Genomic DNA, 19,661 nt, shown 5'->3' on the forward strand with positions numbered 1-19,661 from the left:
GAAAATGTCTGGAGTGTCACCCAGGTCGGGTGGCACCGTTTATTGTTTTTATGTTTTCACAGGTGAACTCAAAAGAGTTTCATGCACAAGGACCAATCGTGGAGCTGTGGAGGCATGTCCTGCTCAGTTGGAGCTGTGAGCAGTGAGAGGAGCAGCTTGCAACTGGAGCTCCTGCCTGGAGAGCCCTGAGACCAGCCCAGGAATAGAAGGAAGGAAGGGGCTTCACCTTCAACTTTTATCCAGAGGGAGAGGAGGAAAAAGCAGAAAACTCTTTTAACATCTTTACCATTTCTGCAAAGAGTTGGAGAGAGGGGGAAAAACCACAACAACCATCCAGTGTGGAAGGAGGGAGACTCTACATTCTACAGGTGGGTGTGGGTGCATTTCCCCAAACAGACTTTGTTGTATCGGTGGGGGGAGGAAAGAAGACCACTGAGGGCCGGAACATCGCGGGGGGTGTGTGTGTGTGTGGTAGTGTGCGTGGGGGCCGTGCTTACAACTAGGCCCCCCCCCACAATTGGAACGCCCCCCCACCCCCCCACATTTGCCTAGCCTGGGATAGCTGGAGCTACCAGGCTGAAGATTGTTGTTTTTCTCAATCACCCAATTAAAGATCGTTGGGAGTGCCTGGTGGCTCCAGCTACCCCAGGTGAAGACATCTTCTCCCCGCACCTGAAGACCACCCCAAAGACTTTTGTGTTTTGCCATCTGGGGAGTGCACCCACCCACAGCTGCGAGGGGAGACCTGCCCTCGCAGCCCCCCCCCCCTTCCCACCCCCCTCTCTCTTTCTCTGCTACTCTGTTTCTCCCCTCTCTCTCTGAGGCCTCTTCCTTCCAAATTTACAAAAAAAACAAAAAAACAAAACCAATTAAGACAACTGAGCAGAGGGAGCAAGGCCTCTCCCCAATTGTCAACGAGGGGAGAGGTACCTCGTTAAGAGCTCCTCTGCTTCAGTCTTTTAGATAAGAGGCCTAATTAAGACCATTAAGGCCTGTGACTTTGGGGTGGGTGTAGCCCTTAAAGGGACCCCGTGATGGCGACCCCATCCACGCCGGTGGCAGGGCCAGCAAGGACGTATGCGCAGGTGGCAACCGCTTCCACAGCACCTCCTGCGCCACCCGCTGCCCTGCCACCATTTACACTTATAACAAAAAAACACGGGGTCAAGAGCTACACTCACCCCACAATGAGCATCGAGGAGTGCGTGCGGGCGATGGCTGGGGTAGTCGGCCCCTCGGCCATTGTCGCAGCCTCCAAGATGTCTGGGAAGGCTGTTTTCTTCCTGGGGTCGGAGCGGGCGGTGTCCCTGGCCCTCGAAAAGGGGCTCACGGTGGGCGGGACGTTCCTGCCGGTGGATCCTCTCGAAGCCACCGCGCAGAGGGTCATCGTGTCGAACGTCCCGCCCTTTGTTCCCGCTGGGCTCCTCCTCCCTCACCTACAACAACTGGGGGAGGTAAGGTCAGGGATCAACCCCATACCGCTCGGCCTCAGGGAGAACAGCCTGCGCCACGTGTTCTCCTTCCGCCGCCAGCTCTTTGTCCGGCTGGCGCGGGAGGACATGACAGAAGGGCACTTTAATGTGGTGCACGAGGGGACTGCCTACCGCGTCTTCTGGACGTCGGACGGCGTGCGGTGCCATGCCTGCAGGGAGGTGGGGCATGTTCGCAAGAACTGCCCCGCCTCCAAGGCCGCCAAACCACCGAAGGCGGCCAAGGCTGGCGCTGCCACCACCCCTCCCCCTAGTTGCGTCCGCGTGCCGGGAGCCATGGGTGCGCGGGCATCGTCGGAGGCCTTTGTTTTCAGGGCCTCCGGCGGGGGGGAGGGAGAGCGTCCGACCGGAAAGAAGGCGCGGAAGAAGACAAAACATCAAGAGGCGGGTCCCCTCGGTGCGCCGGATAATTTGACCACCGCGCTCAGCCCAACCCCGTCACCGGCGAGCGCGGGGTGCCCCGAGCCCGTGCCCGAGCCCTTGAACAACACCACAGAGGGGCCCGGGCGCGGGCAAGAAAAGGAAAAGGGGGGGGCGGAGCGGGAGGCCTCGGCAGACATGGAGGTCTCCCTGACTCCGCGCGCCCCCAGAAACAAAAAGAGGCACCGCCCCAATGACGCGGAGGGGGAACAATATCCCTCCGCGGAGGAGTCGGTGCCCGCCGCGTGTCCCGCGTCCCCCACCAGCGCCCCCAAATTGCGCTGCAGGCGCGAGGAGTCTTTCCCCGGGGAGGGTGAGACAGTTGAGGCTGCCCAGCCTCTGCCTCCCGGGGATGGAGTGGAAGATCTGCCTGTCGTGGGGGGCGTGGGGACCGCGGAGGAATGCGTAGCCGCCGGGCCGGGCGTCCCGGGGACTGAGGCGGGCGAGGCCGAAAAGGCCGAACCTGAGCCCGCCCAGCTATTACCCAACTTCCCCCGGGAGTTGCTCGACCCGGCAGAAACAAAATATATTGATTTTAATGAAACTGTAGATGCTGGGCCGGGGGGTGGCAGCGGGGAGGGGGAGGAACACCCACCCTCGCCCCTTACTTTGGAGCTGGAGCACTTGGAGGGCCTGGGGATTTCCTATGGCCGGGTCTCTCCTTGTTCTCCGGTTCCTGGGGCGGAGGGGGAACCCCTTCCGCTGTCATTTCCCGACCCAGCACCATTTTTAAAAGAGCCCAGTGGGGACTCCTCTGCCGACGATCCTGGGGGTGGGATCGGGGCAGTGCCAGGGCCGGTTGGAGCGGCCGGTTCATTTGCCGTACCTTGTGCGGTCGATGGGCCGGCTGCTGGCGGCCACCTCCCGGAGGAGGACGGGGACTCGGTGGGGGACGCGGGTGAAGACCTAGAGACCACCGCCAGGGAGGCGGTGGATCTGCTCGCGGCCGCCGCTGAGGCCCTCCTCGTTCCTGCAAAGGAACTCCGGGACTTTTTGGCCCAGAGCCGGGGTCGCCGCGACCAAGCCCGACTGGCCCTGGAAAAATGGTCCGAGCCGGAGCTGATCAAGGGGTCCGTCCGCGCCGCCGTTAAAACCTTGGCCGCGGGCGGGCCCTTGACAAAGGAGCAGCACCTTGAGCTGCGCGAGCTCGAGGGACTCCTCGCTGGGCTGCGGAGGGAGCGGAGTTCAACAAAAGACTCCGCTCCCTCCCCCACAATAGGTTAAGGTAGAGGTTGCACTATGCTTTTGCCATGAAGATAACCATAGCCAGCCTCAACATCAACGGCGGCAGAGGGGCACGCCGTAGATTTGACAATTTTTCGCTCCTGCGGGAGGGGAAATATGCGGTGTGCTTCCTGCAAGAAACCCACACCGTTCCGGGAGACGAAGCCACGTGGCTCCTGGAATGGCAAGGAGAGGTCCGCATGAGCCACCTCACCGCCATTTCTAGTGGGGTGGCCATCTTGCTGGGCCCGCATTTTCAGCCGGAGATCTTGGGGGTCGAGGAGCCCGTGCCAGGCCGCTTGCTGCACGTAACGGTTCGCCTGGGGGACGTGCCGCTCCATCTCGTGAACGTGTACGCCCCTCATCCCGGCCCGCAGCAGACGCGCTTCTTTGAAGAGGTGTCCGCTCTTCTTGGCTCCGTCGACGTCGGCGACTGCATTGTCCTCGGGGGGGATTTTAACTGCACCCTCGAGGCGAGGGACCGCTCCGGTGCCCCGCAGTGCATGACGGCGATGGAGAAGTTGAGGGACCTGGTCGGGTCCTTCGACTTGGTGGACGTCTGGCGAAATCTCCACCCCGACTCCAGCGCCTTTACTTGGGTGAGGCCTGGAGTTGGATGGTCTAGAGTCGACCGCCTTTACGTGTCTCGGGCGTACGTTTCCTGCGTCCCGGCGGCCTCCATGCGGCCGGTGCCGTGTTCGGACCACCACCTGGTGTGGGCGGAGCTCGCTTCGCTCCGCGCGAGGACGGGGTCTGCGTACTGGCACTTTAACAATCGGCTGCTGGAGGACGTGCGGTTCCAGGACTCGTTCCGTCGATTCTGGTCCGACTGGAGAAGGAAGCAGGGGGGCTTCCCCTCCTTGAGGCTATGGTGGGACGTGGGCAAGGCTCACGTCCGCGTCTTCTGTCAAGAGTACGCGAGGGGGTCGACCAAGAGGCGGGCGGCCAGAGTCGGGCGCCTAGAAAAAGAGGTGCTCGACCTGGAGGCCCGTCTCGGTCAAGTCGTCCAGGACCCGGCCCTGCGGACGGTGTACGAAGCGAAGAAGGCTGCGCTGAAGGACCTGCAGCTCGTCGGGTCCCGAGGCGCGTTCGTGAGGTCGCGGATCCGGTTCCTGCGGGATCTGGACCGCGGCTCCCCCTTCTTCTACTCGCTGGAAAAAAGGCAGAGTGTCCGTAAGCAGCTCTTGACGCTGCTGGCCGACGACGGCTCTCTCGTCTCGGATCCGGAGGGCGTCAACAACAGGGTCCGTGAATATTACGGGGCTCTGTTCTCTCCGGATCCGTCCAGCGAGGAAGCGCGTAGAGTTTTGTGGGAGGACCTGCCGAAGGTCGGCCCGGAGGGCGCCGAAAATCTGGAAGCTCCGCTAAGCCTGGCGGAGCTGACCGGTGCCCTCGCCCGGCTCTCGAGGGGAAAATCCCCGGGGCTGGACGGGCTGACCGTGGAGTTCCACAGGGCGTTCTGGGACGTCCTGGGGAGCGACTACGCGCGGGTCCTGGGGGAAAGTCTGACGACCGGGGAGATGCCCCTCTCTTGGCGCAGGGCAGTCATCGTCCTGCTGCCTAAGAAGGGCGATCTCCGCCTCCTTAAGAACTGGCGCCCGGTCTCCCTCCTCAGCACGGACTACAAAATCTTCGCCAGGGCGATGTCTGCTCGCCTTGGTGCCGTGCTGGACCACATGATCCACCCCGACCAGTCCTACACGGTCCCGGGCCGGACAATCCACGATAACATCCATCTGGTCCGGGACCTCATCCATTATTCCCAGGAGGCTGGTCTGTCGGTCGCCTTCCTATCCCTCGACCAAGAGAAGGCGTTCGACAGGGTGGATCACGACTATCTGCTCGGAACTCTGCGCGCTTTCGGGTTCGGGACGCATTTCGTCGCCCGGATCCGACTTTTGTACGCCGCCGCGGAGTGTCTGATTAAGGTTAACGGGTCCTTGACGGCGTCCCTTCGCTTTAGGAGAGGGGTGCGCCAGGGATGCCCCATGTCCGGCCAGTTATACGCCGTTTGCGTGGAGCCTTTCCTGCGCCTCTTGCGGACGAGGTTGACGGGACTGGCTCTGCAAGGGCCGGGCGTGGAGGTCGTCCTCTCGGCTTACGCCGATGACGTGCTCCTCGCGATAGAGGATCCCGCTGACCTGCGGAGGATGCGTGAGTGCCAGGAGATTTACTCGGCCGCGTCCTCCGCCAGGATCAACTGGGAGAAATGTTCCGGACTCCTGGTGGGTCAGTGGCGGGTGGACTCCCTGCCGGAGGAGCTCAGGCCTTTTGCCTGGAGCACGACCCATCTCCTCTATCTGGGAGTCTACCTTAGCCCCGACGAGGGAGCCTGGCCGGCGAACTGGCAGGAGCTGGAGGCCAAGGTCGCCGCTCGCCTAGGGCGCTGGACAGGACTGCTCCGAGTGCTGTCCTACAGGGGTCGAGCGCTAGTCATAAACCAGCTGGTGGCCGCAATGCTGTGGTACCGGCTGGTCACTTTGACCCCTCCCCCTGCGTTTGTCGCCAAGATACAGAAGAAGCTGGTGGACTTCTTCTGGAACAACAGGAAGCACTGGGTCTCTGTCGCGGTCTTGAGTCTCCCGCTTGAGGAGGGCGGTCAGTCGTTGGTGTGCGTCAGCGCCCAGCTCGCGACTTTCCGTCTTCAGACCCTGCAGAGATACCTTTACGTCGAGCCCCCTCCTAGGTGGTGTGCTCTGGCGAGGTATTTCTTCCGCCAGCAGCTCGACCTCAATTATGACACGCAGCTCCTGTTTGTGAACTTGGGGGGTGCCAGGACCGCCCTCCGGGAGCTGCCTGTCTTTTACAGGGAACTCATCAGGGTCTGGAACAAAGTCTTCACCAAACGCAGCTCTCCGCCGGCTGGAGTGGCGGCCGTCCTGCAGGAACCGCTGCTCGGGAATCCGTACCTCCACGGCCGAGGCTTTATGTGGCGGTCGGAAGAGAGGGCTGTGGCTGGTGAGGTGACCAGGGTCAGGGACCTGCTCGATGGCGGAGGAGCGGGCTGGATGGCGCCAGACACGCTGGCGCGGCGCCTAAATTCTGCCAACGTCCGCCACGCGGCCGATGCCATCGAGTCGCTAAAAACAGCTCTGGGCCCTGACTCCGTTAGGTGCATCGAGGAGGCTCAGGCACGTGGGGAGATCCCGTCCGAACTGACCCCCGTCCGGACGGAATTCCTCATCGGCGCCAAACCCGGAACCTCCCTCGGGGGCCGGCGCCTTACAACTTGAGCCGCCTCGGGGAAATCCCCTCCGTGCCTTTCAGTTCCGCGCGGAGGGGTTTCCTGTACGGGCTGCTCCTGCACACCCTCAACTTTGCCATCCTCGCCGGCCGTCCGGACACGCCATGGCGTACCATCTTGCCGTCCGGAGGAGGCGGGGGTCCCCGATGGAGGGCACTCTACGCAGGGGTCCTCCCACTATTCATCGGGGACTTGGCCTGGAGGGTGGTGCACGGAGCAGTGCCGTGCAACAAATTTTTAAGCCGGTTCACGGACTCCCGGGCCGCCTGCAATTTCTGCGGTCTGGAGGAGTCCGTGTTCCATGTTTTTATGGAGTGCACAAGGTTGCAGCCCCTGTTCCACTATTTGAAGGGGCTGCTCTTGAAATTCTGGCTGCACTTCAGTCCCACTCTCCTGATCTTTGGGCACCCTGTGCGGAGGGGAGCGGGTAGGTCCGAAGGCCTCCTCGTAGGACTGCTCCTGGGCACGGCCAAGGGTGCCATCAGCCGGTCCAGGCAGCGGGCGGTCGAGGGGGTCGTTCAACCTGACTGCCTGCCTCTCTTCCGCTCTTACATCCGGTCCAGGGTGTCCTTGGAGATGGAGCACGCGGTGTCCACCGGTACGCTCGCGGCCTTCCGCGAGAGGTGGGCACCGGAGGGACTGGAGTGCATCATCACGCCCGGCAACCAAATTTTAATTTGATTTTACGTTTTAAAGTTTAATTTGTTTTAATTGCCGGTGCTTTTAGTGTCCCCCTCCCCTTTTAAAGGGGGCACTGGGAAAATTTGATTTTAGCGCCCAAAAAAAAAACAAAAAAAAAAGAAAAACACAAAAAAAAAACACAAAAAAAAAGGGGGGAAAAAAAAGGGCCTTGGAAATGTCTGGAGTGTCACCCAGGTCGGGTGGCACCGTTTAATGTTTTATGTTTTGCAGGTGAACTCCAAAAAGAGTTTCATGCACAAGGAACCAATGGTAGAGCAGTGGAGGCGTGTCCTGCTCAGTTGGAGCTGTGAGTAGTGAGGAGAGCAGCCATCAACTTGTGCTCCTGCCTGGAGAGCCCTGAGACCAGCCCAGGAAGAGAAGGAAGAAAGGGGCTTCACCACCACTTTAACCCAGAGGGAGAGGAGGAGAACAGAAAACTTTGTACATCTTTACCATTCTGCAAAGAGTTGGAGAGAGGGGGAAAGACCAACAACATCCAGTGTGGAAGGAGGGAGACTCTACATTCTACAGGTGGGTGTGGGTGCATTTCCCAAAAAGACTTTGTTGTTTCGGTGGGGGGAGGAAAGAAGACCACTGAGGGCCGGAACATCGCGGGGGGTGTGTGTGTGTGTGGTAGTGTGTGTGGGGGCCTTGCTTACAACTGGGCCCCCCCCACAATTGGAACATCCCCCCACCCCCCCCCCCCCCCAATTGCCTAGCCTGGGATAGCTGGAGCTACCAGGCTGAAGATTGTTGTTTTTCTTAATCACCCAATTAAAGATCGTTAGGAGTGCCTGGTGGCTCCAGCTACCCCAGGTGAAGACATCTTCTCCCCCCACCTGAAGACCACCCCAAAGACTTTTGTGTTTTGCCATCTGGGGAGTGCACCCACCCACAGCTGCGAGGGGAGACCTGCCCTCGCAGCCCCCCCCCCTTCCCACCCCCCTCTCTCTTTCTCCGTTACCCTCTGTTTCTCCCCTCTCTCTCTGAGGCCCCTTTTCTTCCTAATTTAAAAAAAAAAAACAATTAAGACAACTGAGCAGAGGGAGCAAGGCCTCTCCCCAATTGTCAACGAGGGGAGAGGTGCCTCGTTAAGGGCTCCTCTGCTCAGTTAATATACGAGGCCATTAAAGACCATTAAGGCCTGTGACTTTGGGGTGGGTGTAGCCCTTAAAGGGACCCCGTGATGGCGACCCCATCCACGCCGGTGGCAGGGCCAGCGAAGACGTATGCGCAGGTGGCAACCGCTTCCACGGCACCTCCTGCGCCACCCGCTGCCCTGCCACCATTCAGACTCATTACAAAAAAACACGGGGTCAAGAGCTACACTCACCCCACAATGAGCATTGAGGAGTGCGTGCGGGCGATGGCTGGGGTAGTCGGCCCCTCGGCCATTGTCGCAGCCTCCAAGATGTCTGGGAAGGCTGTTTTCTTCCTGGGGTCGGAGCGGGCGGTGTCCCTGGCCCTCGAAAGGGGGCTCACGGTGGGCGGGACGTTCCTGCCGGTGGATCCTCTCGAGGCCACCGCGCAGAGGGTCATCGTGTCGAGCGTCCCGCCCTTTGTTCCCGCTGAGCTCCTCCTCCCTCACCTACAACAACTGGGGGAGGTAAGGTCAGGGATCAACCCCATACCGCTCGGCCTCAGGGAGAACAGCCTGCGCCACGTGTTCTCCTTCCGCCGCCAGCTCTTTGTCCGGCTGGCGCGGGAGGAGACGACGGAGGGAAATTTTAATGTGGTGCACGAGGGGACTGCCTACCGCGTCTTCTGGACGTCGGACGGCGTGCGGTGCCATGCCTGCAGGGAGGTGGGGCACGTTCGCAAGAACTGCCCCGCCTCCAAGGCCACCAAACCACCGAAGGCGGCCAAGGCTGGCGCCGCCGCCACCCCTCCCCCTAGTTGCGTCCGCGTGCCGGGAGCCATGGGTGCGCGGGCATCGTCGGAGGCCTTTGTTTTCAGGGCCTCCGGCGGGGGGTAGGGAGAGCGTCCGACCGGAAAGAAGGCGCGGAAGAAGGCAAAACATCTAGAGGCGGGTCCCCTCGGTGCGCCAGATAATTTCACCACCGCGCTCAGCCCAACCCCGTCACCGGCGAGCGCGTGGTGCCCCGAGCCCGTGCCCGAGCCCTTGAATAACACCACAGAGGGGCCCGGGCGCGGGAAAGGAAAGGAAAAGGGGGGGGCGGAGCGGGAGGCCTCGGCAGACATGGGGGTCTCCCTGCCTCCGCGCACCCCCAGGAACAAAAGGAGGCGCGGCTCCGATGAGGCGGAGGGGGAACAACATCCCTCCGCGGAGGAGTCGGTGCCCGCCGCGTGTCCCGCGTCCCCCACCAGCGCTCCCAAATTGCGCTGCAGGCACGAAGAGTCTGTCCCCGGGGAGGGTGAGACAGTCGAGGCTGCCCAGCCGCTGCCTCCTGGGGATGGAGTGGAAGATCTGCCTGTCGTGGGGGGCGTGGGGCCAGCGGAAGAATGCATTGCCGCCGGGCCGGGCGTCCCGGGGACTGAGGCGGGCGAGGCCGAAAAGGCCGAACCTGAGCCCGCCCAGCCAATACCCTACTTCCCCCGGGAGTCGCTCGACCCGGCAGAAACACGAACTGATTTTAATGAAACTGTAGATGCTGGGCCGGGGGGTGGCAGCGGGGAGGGGGAGGAACACCCACCCTCACCTCTTACTTTGGAGCTGGAGCACTTAGGGAGCCTGGGGATCTCCTATGGCCGGGTCTCTCCTTGTTCTCCGGTTCCTGGGGCGGAGGGGGAACCCCTTCCGCTGTCATTTCCCGACCCAGCACCATTTTTAAAAGAGCCCAGTGGGGACTCCTCTGCCGACGATCCTGGGGGTGGGTTCGGGGCAGTGCCAGGGCCGGTTGGAGCGGCCGGTTCATTTGCCGTACCTTGTGCGGTCGATGGGCTGGCTGCTGGCGGCCACCTCCCGGAGGAGGACGGGGACTCGGTGGGGGACACGGGTGAAGACCTAGAGACCACCGCCAGGGAGGCGGTGGATCTGCTCGCGGCCGCCGCTGAGGCCCTCCTCATTCCTGCAAAGGAACTCCGGGACTTTTTGGCCCAGAGCCGGGGTCGCCGCGACCAAGCCCGACTGGCCCTGGAAAAATGGTCCGAGCCGGAGCTGATCAAGGGGTCTGTCCGCGCCGCCGTTAAAACCTTGGCCGCGGGCGGGCCCTTGACAAAGGAGCAGCACCTTGAGCTGCGCGAGCTCGAGGGACTCCTCGCTGGGCTGCGGAGGGAGCGGAGTTCAACAAAAGACTCCGCTCCCTCCCCCACAATAGGTTAAGGTAGAGGTTGCACTATGCTTTTGCCATGAAGATAACCATAGCCAGCCTCAACATCAACGGCGGCAGAGGGGCACGCCGTAGATTTGACAATTTTTCGCTCCTGCGGGAGGGGAAATATGCGGTGTGCTTCCTGCAAGAAACCCACACCGTTCCGGGAGACGAAGCCACGTGGCTCCTGGAATGGCAAGGAGAGGTCCGCATGAGCCACCTCACCGCCATTTCTAGTGGGGTGGCCATCTTGCTGGGCCCGCATTTTCAGCCGGAGATCTTGGGGGTCGAGGAGCCCGTGCCAGGCCGCTTGCTGCACGTAACGGTTCGCCTGGGGGACGTGCCGCTCCATCTCGTGAACGTGTACGCCCCTCATCCCGGCCCGCAGCAAACGCGCTTTTTTGAAGAGGTGTCCGCTCTTCTTGGCTCCGTCGACGTCGGCGACTGCATTGTCCTCGGGGGGGATTTTAACTGCACCCTCGAGGCGAGGGACCGCTCCGGTGCCCCGCAGTGCATGACGGCGATGGAGAAGTTGAGGGACCTGGTCGGGTCCTTCGACTTGGTGGACGTCTGGCGAAATCTCCACCCCGACTCCAGCGCCTTTACTTGGGTGAGGCCTGGAGTTGGATGGTCTAGAGTCGACCGCCTTTACGTGTCTCGGGCGTACGTTTCCTGCGTCCCGGCGGCCTCCATGCGGCCGGTGCCGTGTTCGGACCACCACCTGGTGTGGGCGGAGCTCGCTTCGCTCCGCGCGAGGACGGGGTCCCCGTACTGGCACTTTAACAACCGGCTGCTGGAGGACGTGCGGTTCCAGGACTCGTTCCGTCGATTCTGGTCCGACTGGAGAAGGAAGCAGGGGGGCTTCCCCTCCTTGAGGCTATGGTGGGACGTGGGCAAGGCTCACGTCCGCGTCTTCTGTCAAGAGTACGCGAGGGGGTCGACCAAGAGGCGGGCAGCCAGAGTCGGGCGCCTAGAAAAAGAGGTGCTCGACCTGGAAGCCCGTCTCGGTCAAGTCGTCCAGGACACGGCCCTGCGGACGGTGTACGAAGCGAAGAAGGCCGCGCTGAAGGACCTGCAGCTCGTCGGGTCCCGAGGCGCGTTCGTGAGGTCGCGGGTCCGGTTCCTGCGGGATCTGGACCGCGGCTCCCCCTTCTTCTACTCGCTGGAAAAAAGGCAGAGTGTCCGTAAGCAGCTCTTGACGCTGCTGGCCGACGACGGCTCTCTCGTCTCGGATCCGGAGGGCGTCAACAACAGGGTCCGTGAATATTACGGGGCTCTGTTCTCTCCAGATCCGTCCAGCGAGGAAGCGCGTAGAGTTTTGTGGGAGGACCTGCCGAAGGTCGGCCCGGAGGGCGCCGAAAATCTGGAAGCTCCGCTAAGCCTGGCAGAGCTGACCGGTGCCCTCGCCCGGCTCTCGAGGGGAAAATCCCCGGGGCTGGACGGGCTGACCGTGGAGTTCCACAGGGCGTTCTGGGACGTCCTGGGGAGCGACTACGCGCGGGTCCTGGGGGAAAGTCTGGCGACCGGGGAGATGCCCCTCTCTTGGCGCAGGGCAGTCATCGTCCTGCTGCCTAAGAAGGGCGATCTCCGCCTCCTTAAGAACTGGCGCCCGGTCTCCCTCCTCAGCACGGACTACAAAATCTTCGCCAGGGCGATGTCTGCTCGCCTTGGTGCCGTGCTGGACCACATGATCCACCCCGACCAGTCATACACGGTCCCGGGCCGGACAATCCACGATAACATCCATCTGGTCCGGGACCTCATCCATTGTTCCCAGGAGGCTGGTCTGTCGGTCGCCTTCCTATCCCTCGACCAAGAGAAGGCGTTCGACAGGGTGGATCACGACTATCTGCTCGGAACTCTGCGCGCTTTCGGGTTCGGGACGCATTTCGTCGCCCGGATCCGACTTTTGTACGCCGCCGCGGAGTGTCTGATTAAGGTTAACGGGTCCTTGACGGCGCCCCTTCGCTTTAGGAGAGGGGTGCGCCAGGGATGCCCCATGTCCGGCCAGTTATATGCTGTTTGCGTGGAGCCTTTCCTGTGCCTCTTGCGGACGAGGTTGACGGGACTGGCTCTGCAAGGGCCGGGCGTGGAGGTCGTCCTCTCGGCTTACGCCGATGACGTGCTCCTCGCGATAGAGGATCCCGCTGACCTGCGGAGGATGCGTGAGTGCCAGGAGATTTACTCGGCCGCGTCCTCCGCCAGGATCAACTGGGAGAAATGTTCCGGACTCCTGGTGGTCAGTGGCGGGTGGACTCCCTGCCGGAGGAGCTCAGGCCTTTTGCCTGGAGCACGACCCATCTCCTCTATCTGGGAGTCTACCTTAGCCCCGACGAGGGAGCCTGGCCGGCGAACTGGCAGGAGCTGGAGGCCAAGGTCGTCGCTCGCCTAGGGCGCTGGACAGGACTGCTCCGAGTGCTGTCCTACAGGGGTCGAGCGCTAGTCATAAACCAGCTGGTGGCCGCAATGTTGTGGTGCCGGCTGGTCACTTTGACCCCTCCCCCTGCGTTTGTCGCCAAGATAGAGAAGAAGCTGGTGGACTTCTTCTGGAACAACAGGAAGCACTGGGTCTCTGCCGCGGTCTTGAGTCTCCCGCTTGAGGAGGGCGGTCAGTCGTTGGTGTGCGTCAGCGCCCAGCTCGCGACTTTCCGTCTTCAGACCCTGCAGAGATACCTTTACGTCGAGCCCCCTCCTAGGTGGTGCGCTCTGGCGAGGTATTTCTTCCGCCAGCAGCTCGACCTCAATTATGACACGCAGCTCCTGTTTGTGAACTTGGGGGGTGCCAGGACCGCCCTCCGGGAGCTGCCTGTCTTTTATAGGGAACTCATCAGGGTCTGGAACAAAGTCTCCACCAAGCGCAGCTCTCCGCCGGCTGGAGTGGCGGCCGTCCTGCAGGAACCGCTGCTCGGGAATCCGTACCTCCACGGCCGAGGCTTTATGTGGCGGTCGGAGGAGAGGGCTGTGGCTGGTGAGGTGACCAGGGTCAGGGACCTGCTCGATGGCGGAGGAGCGGGCTGGATGGCGCCAGACACGCTGGCGCGGCGCCTAAATTCTGCCAACGTCCGCCACGCGGCCGATGCCATCGAGTCGCTAAAAACAGCTCTGGGTCCTGACTCCGTTAGGTGCATCGAGGAGGCTCAAGCACGTGGGGAGATCCCGTCCGAACTGACCCCCGTCCGGACGGAATTCCTCATCGGCGCCAAACCCCGGAACCTCCCTCGGGGGCCGGCGCCTCACAACTTGAGCCGCCTCGGGGAAATCCCCTCCGTGCCTTTCAGTTCCGCGCGGAGGGGTTTCCTGTACGGGCTGCTCCTGCACACCCTCAACTTTGCCATCCTCGCCGGCCATCCGGACACGCCATGGCGTACCATCTTGCCGTCCGGAGGAGGCGGGGGTCCCCGATGGAGGGCACTCTACGCAGGGGTCCTCCCACTATTCATCGGGGACTTGGCCTGGAGGGTGGTGCACGGAGCAGTGCCGTGCAATAAATTTTTAAGCCGGTTCACGGACTCCCAGGCCGCCTGCAATTTCTGCGGTCTGGAGGAGTCCGTGTTCCATGTTTTTATTGAATGCACAAGGTTGCAGCCCCTGTTCCACTATTTGAAGGGGCTGCTCCTGAAATTCTGGCTGCACTTCAGTCCCACTCTCCTGATCTTTGGGCACCCTGTGCGGAGGGGAGCGGGTAGGTCCGAAGGCCTCCTCGTAGGACTGCTCCTGGGCACGGCCAAGGGTGCCATCAGCCGGTCCAGGCAGCGGGCGGTCGAGGGGGTCGTTCAACCTGACTGCCTGCCTCTCTTCCGCTCTTACATCCGGTCCAGGGTGTCCTTGGAGATGGAGCACGCGGTGTCCACCGGTATGCTCGCGGCCTTCCGCGAGAGGTGGGCACCGGAGGGACTGGAGTGCATCATCACGCCCGGCAACCAAATTTTAATTTGATTTTACGTTTTTTAAGTTTAATTTGTTTTAATTGCCGGTGCTTTTAGTGTCCCCCTTCCCTTTTATAGGGGGCACTGGGGAAAATTGTGATTTTAGTGCCCAAAAAAAAAAACAAAAAAAGAAAAACACAAAAAAAAAAGGGGGGGGAAAAAAAAGGGCCTTGTAAATGTCTGGAGTGTCACCCAGGTCGGGTGGCACCGTTTAATGTTTTATGTTTTGCAGGTGAACTCCAAAAAGAGTTTCATGCACAAGGACCCCCAGGTCCCTCTGCACCGCAGCATGTTGTAATTTCTTCCCATTCAAATAATATTCCCTTTTTTTGTTTTTTTCCCAAGGTGGATGACCTCACACTTTCCGACATTGTTTTCCATCTGCCAAACCTTCGTCCATTCGCTTAACCTATCTAAATCTCTTTGCAGCCTCTCTGTGTCCTCTACACAACCCGCTTTCCCACTAATCTTTGTGTCATCTGCAAATTTTGTGACACTACACTCTGTCCCCTCTTCCAGGTCATCTATGTATATTGCAAACAGTTGTGGTCCCAGCACCGATCTCTGTGGCACACCACTAACCACTGATTTCCAACACGAAAAGGACCCATTTATCCCGACTCTCTGCTTTCTGTTCGCCAGCCAATTCTCTATCCATGCTAATACATTTCCACTGACCCCGCGTACCTTTATCTTCTGCAGTAACCTTTTGTGTGACACCTTATCGAATGCCTTTTGAAAATCTAAATACACCACATCCATTGGTACACCTCTATCCACCATGTTCGTTATATCCTCAAAGAATTCCAGTAAATTTCCCCTTCATGAATCCATGCTGCGTCTGCTTGATTACACTATTCCTATCTAGATGTCCCGCTATTTCTTCCTTAATGATAGTTTCAAGCATTTTCTCCACTACAGATGTTAAACTAACCGGCCTATAGTTACCTGCCTTTTGTCTGCCCCCTTTTTTAAACAGAGGCATTACATTAGCTGCTTTCCAATCCGCTGGTACCTCCCCAGAGTCCAGAGAATTTTGGTAGATTATAACGAATGCATCTGCTTTAACTTCCGCCATCTCTTTTAATACCCTGGGATGCATTTCATCAGGACCAGGGGACTTGTCTACCTTGAGTCCCATTAGCCTGTCCAGCACTAGCCCCCTAGTGATAGTGATTGTCTCCAGGCCCTCCCTTCCCACATTCCTGTGACCAGCAATTTCTGGCATGGTTTCTGTGTCTTCCACTGTGAAGACCGAAGCAAAATAATTGTTTAAGGTCTCAGCCATTTCCACATTTCCCATTATTAAATCCCCCTTCTCATCTTCAAAGGGACCAACATTTACTTTAGTCACTCTTTTCCGTTTTATATATCTGTAAAAGCTTTTACTATCCGTTTTTATGATTTACGCAAGTTTACCTTCGTAATCTATCTTTCCTTTCTTTATTGCTTTCTTAGTCATTCTTTGCTGTCGTTTAAAATTTTCCCAATCTTCTATTTTCCCACTCACCTTGGCCACCTTATATGCATTGGTTTTTAATTTGATACTCTCCTTAAGTTCCTTGGTTATCCACGGCTGGTTATCCCTTCTCTTACCGCTCTTCTTTTTCATTGGAATATATTTTTGTTGAGCACTATGAAAGAGCTCCTTAAAAGTCCTCCACTGTTCCCCAATTGTGTCACCGTTTAGTCTGTGTTTCCAGTCTACTTTAGCCAACTCTGCCCTCATCCCACTGTAGTCCCCTTTGTTTAAGCATAGTATGCTCGTTTGAGACATTACTTCCTCACCCTCAATCTGTATTACAAATTCAACCATACTGTGATCACTCATTCCGAGAGGATCTTTTACTAGGAGATCGTTTATTATTCCTGTCTCATTACAGAGGACCAGATCTAAGATAGCTTGCCCCCTTGTAGGTGCTGTAACATACTGTTCTAAGGTGCTTACAGAACTCTGTAACCTCTTAAAATCCGACCTGCAGCCTCAGTCCAAGGCAAGGACAGCACGGCCAATGGCTGTGAAGATGACGTGGCCCTGAATTTCCTCTTGTCAGGATCCTTCTACACTGGAGCGGGCAACATCTGTAACATCTCCCAGCTCGGCATTCACTGCTACATAAGCGAGGTAGCAGACGCTCCTTATGTCAAGGAGAGGGCAGCTTCCGTTGCCTTGACCGCTCTGGAGGAGCTCTGCAGTACTCATCAGAATATGTCTCAGCATTCGTCGTAGTCTGCTGCATGCTCCACAACCTCACCATCATGACGCCACAGCCCTTGCCATCAGCTGAGGAGCAGGAGGAAGAGGAAGCGGAAGGGAGGAGGAAGCCCCTTTCTGCCCTGACTGTCCATGATCGACTCATCCGACTCCGGTACCAGTGAACATAACCACAATTCCCCATTCACCAACGGTCCCACCTCTTACCTTCCTGCTGTTACTGACCAGCACATTGTCCTCTTGGCCACAATGCTGAAATAAAAGCCACCGCAAAAAAAACATGTAAATCCAACTTTATACATCAATCCGTCAATATTACATAACAACGCCAACTAATCATCCTTGTACATTCCCTTAGTGCCTGTCTTCGGTGTGCCTTTGTTTGTCCTACAAAGTACTATCCTAGTGGCTGCAGCGTGGCTGGTGTAAAGCTGATGGGGCTGAAATTGCCCCTTCCCTTAAGATCTATTACAGCCAGAAATATGCTGCCACGCTGCGGAGTGGAATGGCCGCCGACTTTTTGTGGAATAGTCATCATTTTGAAAATTTTGTTCCTGTGGTATCCCAGCAGTGACCCGCTCCCCCCACTACTGCTCCACTGCTGCCAAGCCATTCTAAGTGCATCATCAGAGCGCATACCACCGATGTACCCCCCACCCGATGGCGAAATTCCGAGCTGAAAATCTTCCTCCCGCTGCTCAATGCCACCAACAGCTTTTTCTGTCGGTGCATTATGCTTGGAGTGCTTGCAAAATGGCGGTGGGACTGCCATTAATGGGGAGGACCTACTGCCGCAACTGCCATCTAATTTTATTTGTCGGCCGACTGCCAGGCCTGGCCGACAATTATGCCCCCCAGGTTCAGCCGGGCCGCCAACAGGCAACCTGGCACCCCCTCTTGGGTGCCAGGCCGCTGGCCCGGCTGAAACCCTCCCTGGTGGCCCAGTGGATCTTTAAGTGAAGGGGAGAGACGTGGTGACGCGCCACCGTGATGATGTCATCAGTGCTACACCGATGAGTGACAGCAGAGGACAGTCCGCCCACTTCCGTCCCTCTACTTACCAAATTTCCACTCACCGCCTCCACTTCCGCCCCCATTATGACTAACTTCCGGGCCACTCGAACGAAAAGACAAAGAGCAGAATTTCGCTCAAGAGGCCACCACATCTACTGCAGCGGAGAAAACAGTCGAAACAGGGTAAGTGCACCGCATTTTCGGTGAGGTCAATCTCGGCCCCAGTGACATTCAGTGAGGGAGACGGTCTTGCAGGATGACTTCAAGCAGCTCTGTGCCTAGAAGGCTCAGCTACAGACTGCACACGTCGACATGGGTGGCAGCGGTCTGGGTTGGATGGCTGACAGGCAATAGTGAGAGCATTGGCAGAGTGGCAGTGGTGGGAGGACAAATGCTGTTATCCTGAGACAACAATAAGTTCATGCTCCACGGAACCACTGCCACTCCCCCAAGGTGGTGCCTCAGCAATCCTAGTAATCTGTTGGAGGACAGGTTATTAGACTGCTGTGACACCCTACAAGCCCCTTTCCACACTGGTAAATGCAGCCATGATGGCAGCAGTCTAAGCTTGCGTGGCAGCAAACTGAGCTTGCGTGAGAGCCGTCTGAGCCTGCATGACAGAAGTCTGAGCTTCCACTGCAACACTGAGATGTTGGGTGGCTTCCGCTTGTGCTCCAATGGAAGCTGAGACATCAGCCATCAAACGCTACATCATGGTTGGGTCCACAAGTGCACTAATAGAGTTGTTCATCACTTCCATGCTGGAAATCTTGGGCTCCAAGTTCTGCGCATAGCCCTATGCAAGGTTGGTGCCAGACTCCTCTGTTCCTTGACATTGCACAAAAGGCTTTCTGGCAGACCTGCCAATGCACCAAACATTTAATTTTGCATACCCATCAGCATTCTTCTGTAGCCACTCAGCAGCGCGTTCGGCACTAGGCTGAAAGCCGCAATTGTGCTAATCAGCAGGCAGCACCAAGTTAGCATGCTGCCAGCATTCCTCTGGATGGACACGGGGTGAACGCGCATCGTGATCCCTGCGCCAGTTTTCGGGGGCAAACATATTTCTAGGCCATTGTGTTTTAGGATGAAATTTGGACATAGCTTTATAAAGATAAAATAGTTAGATATAGTCAGCATAGCTTTCAAAAGGATTAATCTTGCTCGACAAACCTCATAGAGTTCTTTGAGGAAGTAACAGTGATGGGGGATGAAGGAGGATAACGTGGATTTAGTGCACATGGACGTTGGGAAAGCCTTTAACAAGGTACCTCATAGAAGTTTACTGGAGAAGAGTAAGACATTATGGAATTAGGGGAACAAAAGCAAACTGGATTAAAAATTGGTTAGAAGGGAGAACACAGAAAGTACGGGATAAGGGCAGTTTTTCCGAATGGTCAGAATTAGGTCGTGGTGTCCGACAGAGATCAGTTCTGGAGCCATTTCTGTTTACTGTGTATATCAATGGTTTGGGTATAGGCCTAGAGAGAGCAGTTTATAAATATTCAGATGCCAAGGTAGGAAGGAAAATTAATTCTTCAGAAGACCAAAATAAGTTACCAAAGAATATTGATAAGATGGAGGAATGAGCTCAAAAGTGCCAGATGAAATTCAATGTCAGTAAATGTAAGATGCTACATTTTGGTAAGTTATATAGCAGCAGCGGCTATACTCTGAATGGAAGTAAAGTCAGTGCTGTGGATGAGCTGAGGAATTTGAGGCTACGATTTCACAGGATATTAAAGACAGGACCCCAGATTGATAAGGCCTTGAAAAAGCTAATAGGTTCTAGGTATTATCACAAAAAGTATAAAATATCAAAGCCAAGAGTTAATGAGCCTATATTAAACCTTAATAAAACTTGAGTTAGTGTGCTGTCTGCCATATTGGACTCCTATTAGAGGGAGGATATTGAGGCTTTAGAGAGCGTATAAATGCCAATTCACTACATTGCTGCTTTGCAGACTGTTGCCATCATTGCTCTGGATACCACTGTTCAAAATGGCTTCCAGGCATCACAGCCATCCATCAATCTGTTCTCCAACAGATTATTAGTGTTATGTATGCAAACACTGCCAATGTGTAAGACCTGTGGGAGACTCAAGGGTCACCTGCACACCCTGGGCAAGCAGGTATAAAAGGCAGTCGACCATGCTGCCTCCTCACTCTGGAGTT

Source organism: Pristiophorus japonicus, chromosome 10 (genome assembly GCF_044704955.1).
Source record: "Pristiophorus japonicus isolate sPriJap1 chromosome 10, sPriJap1.hap1, whole genome shotgun sequence".
In the NCBI taxonomy this organism is placed as follows: domain Eukaryota; kingdom Metazoa; phylum Chordata; class Chondrichthyes; family Pristiophoridae; genus Pristiophorus; species Pristiophorus japonicus.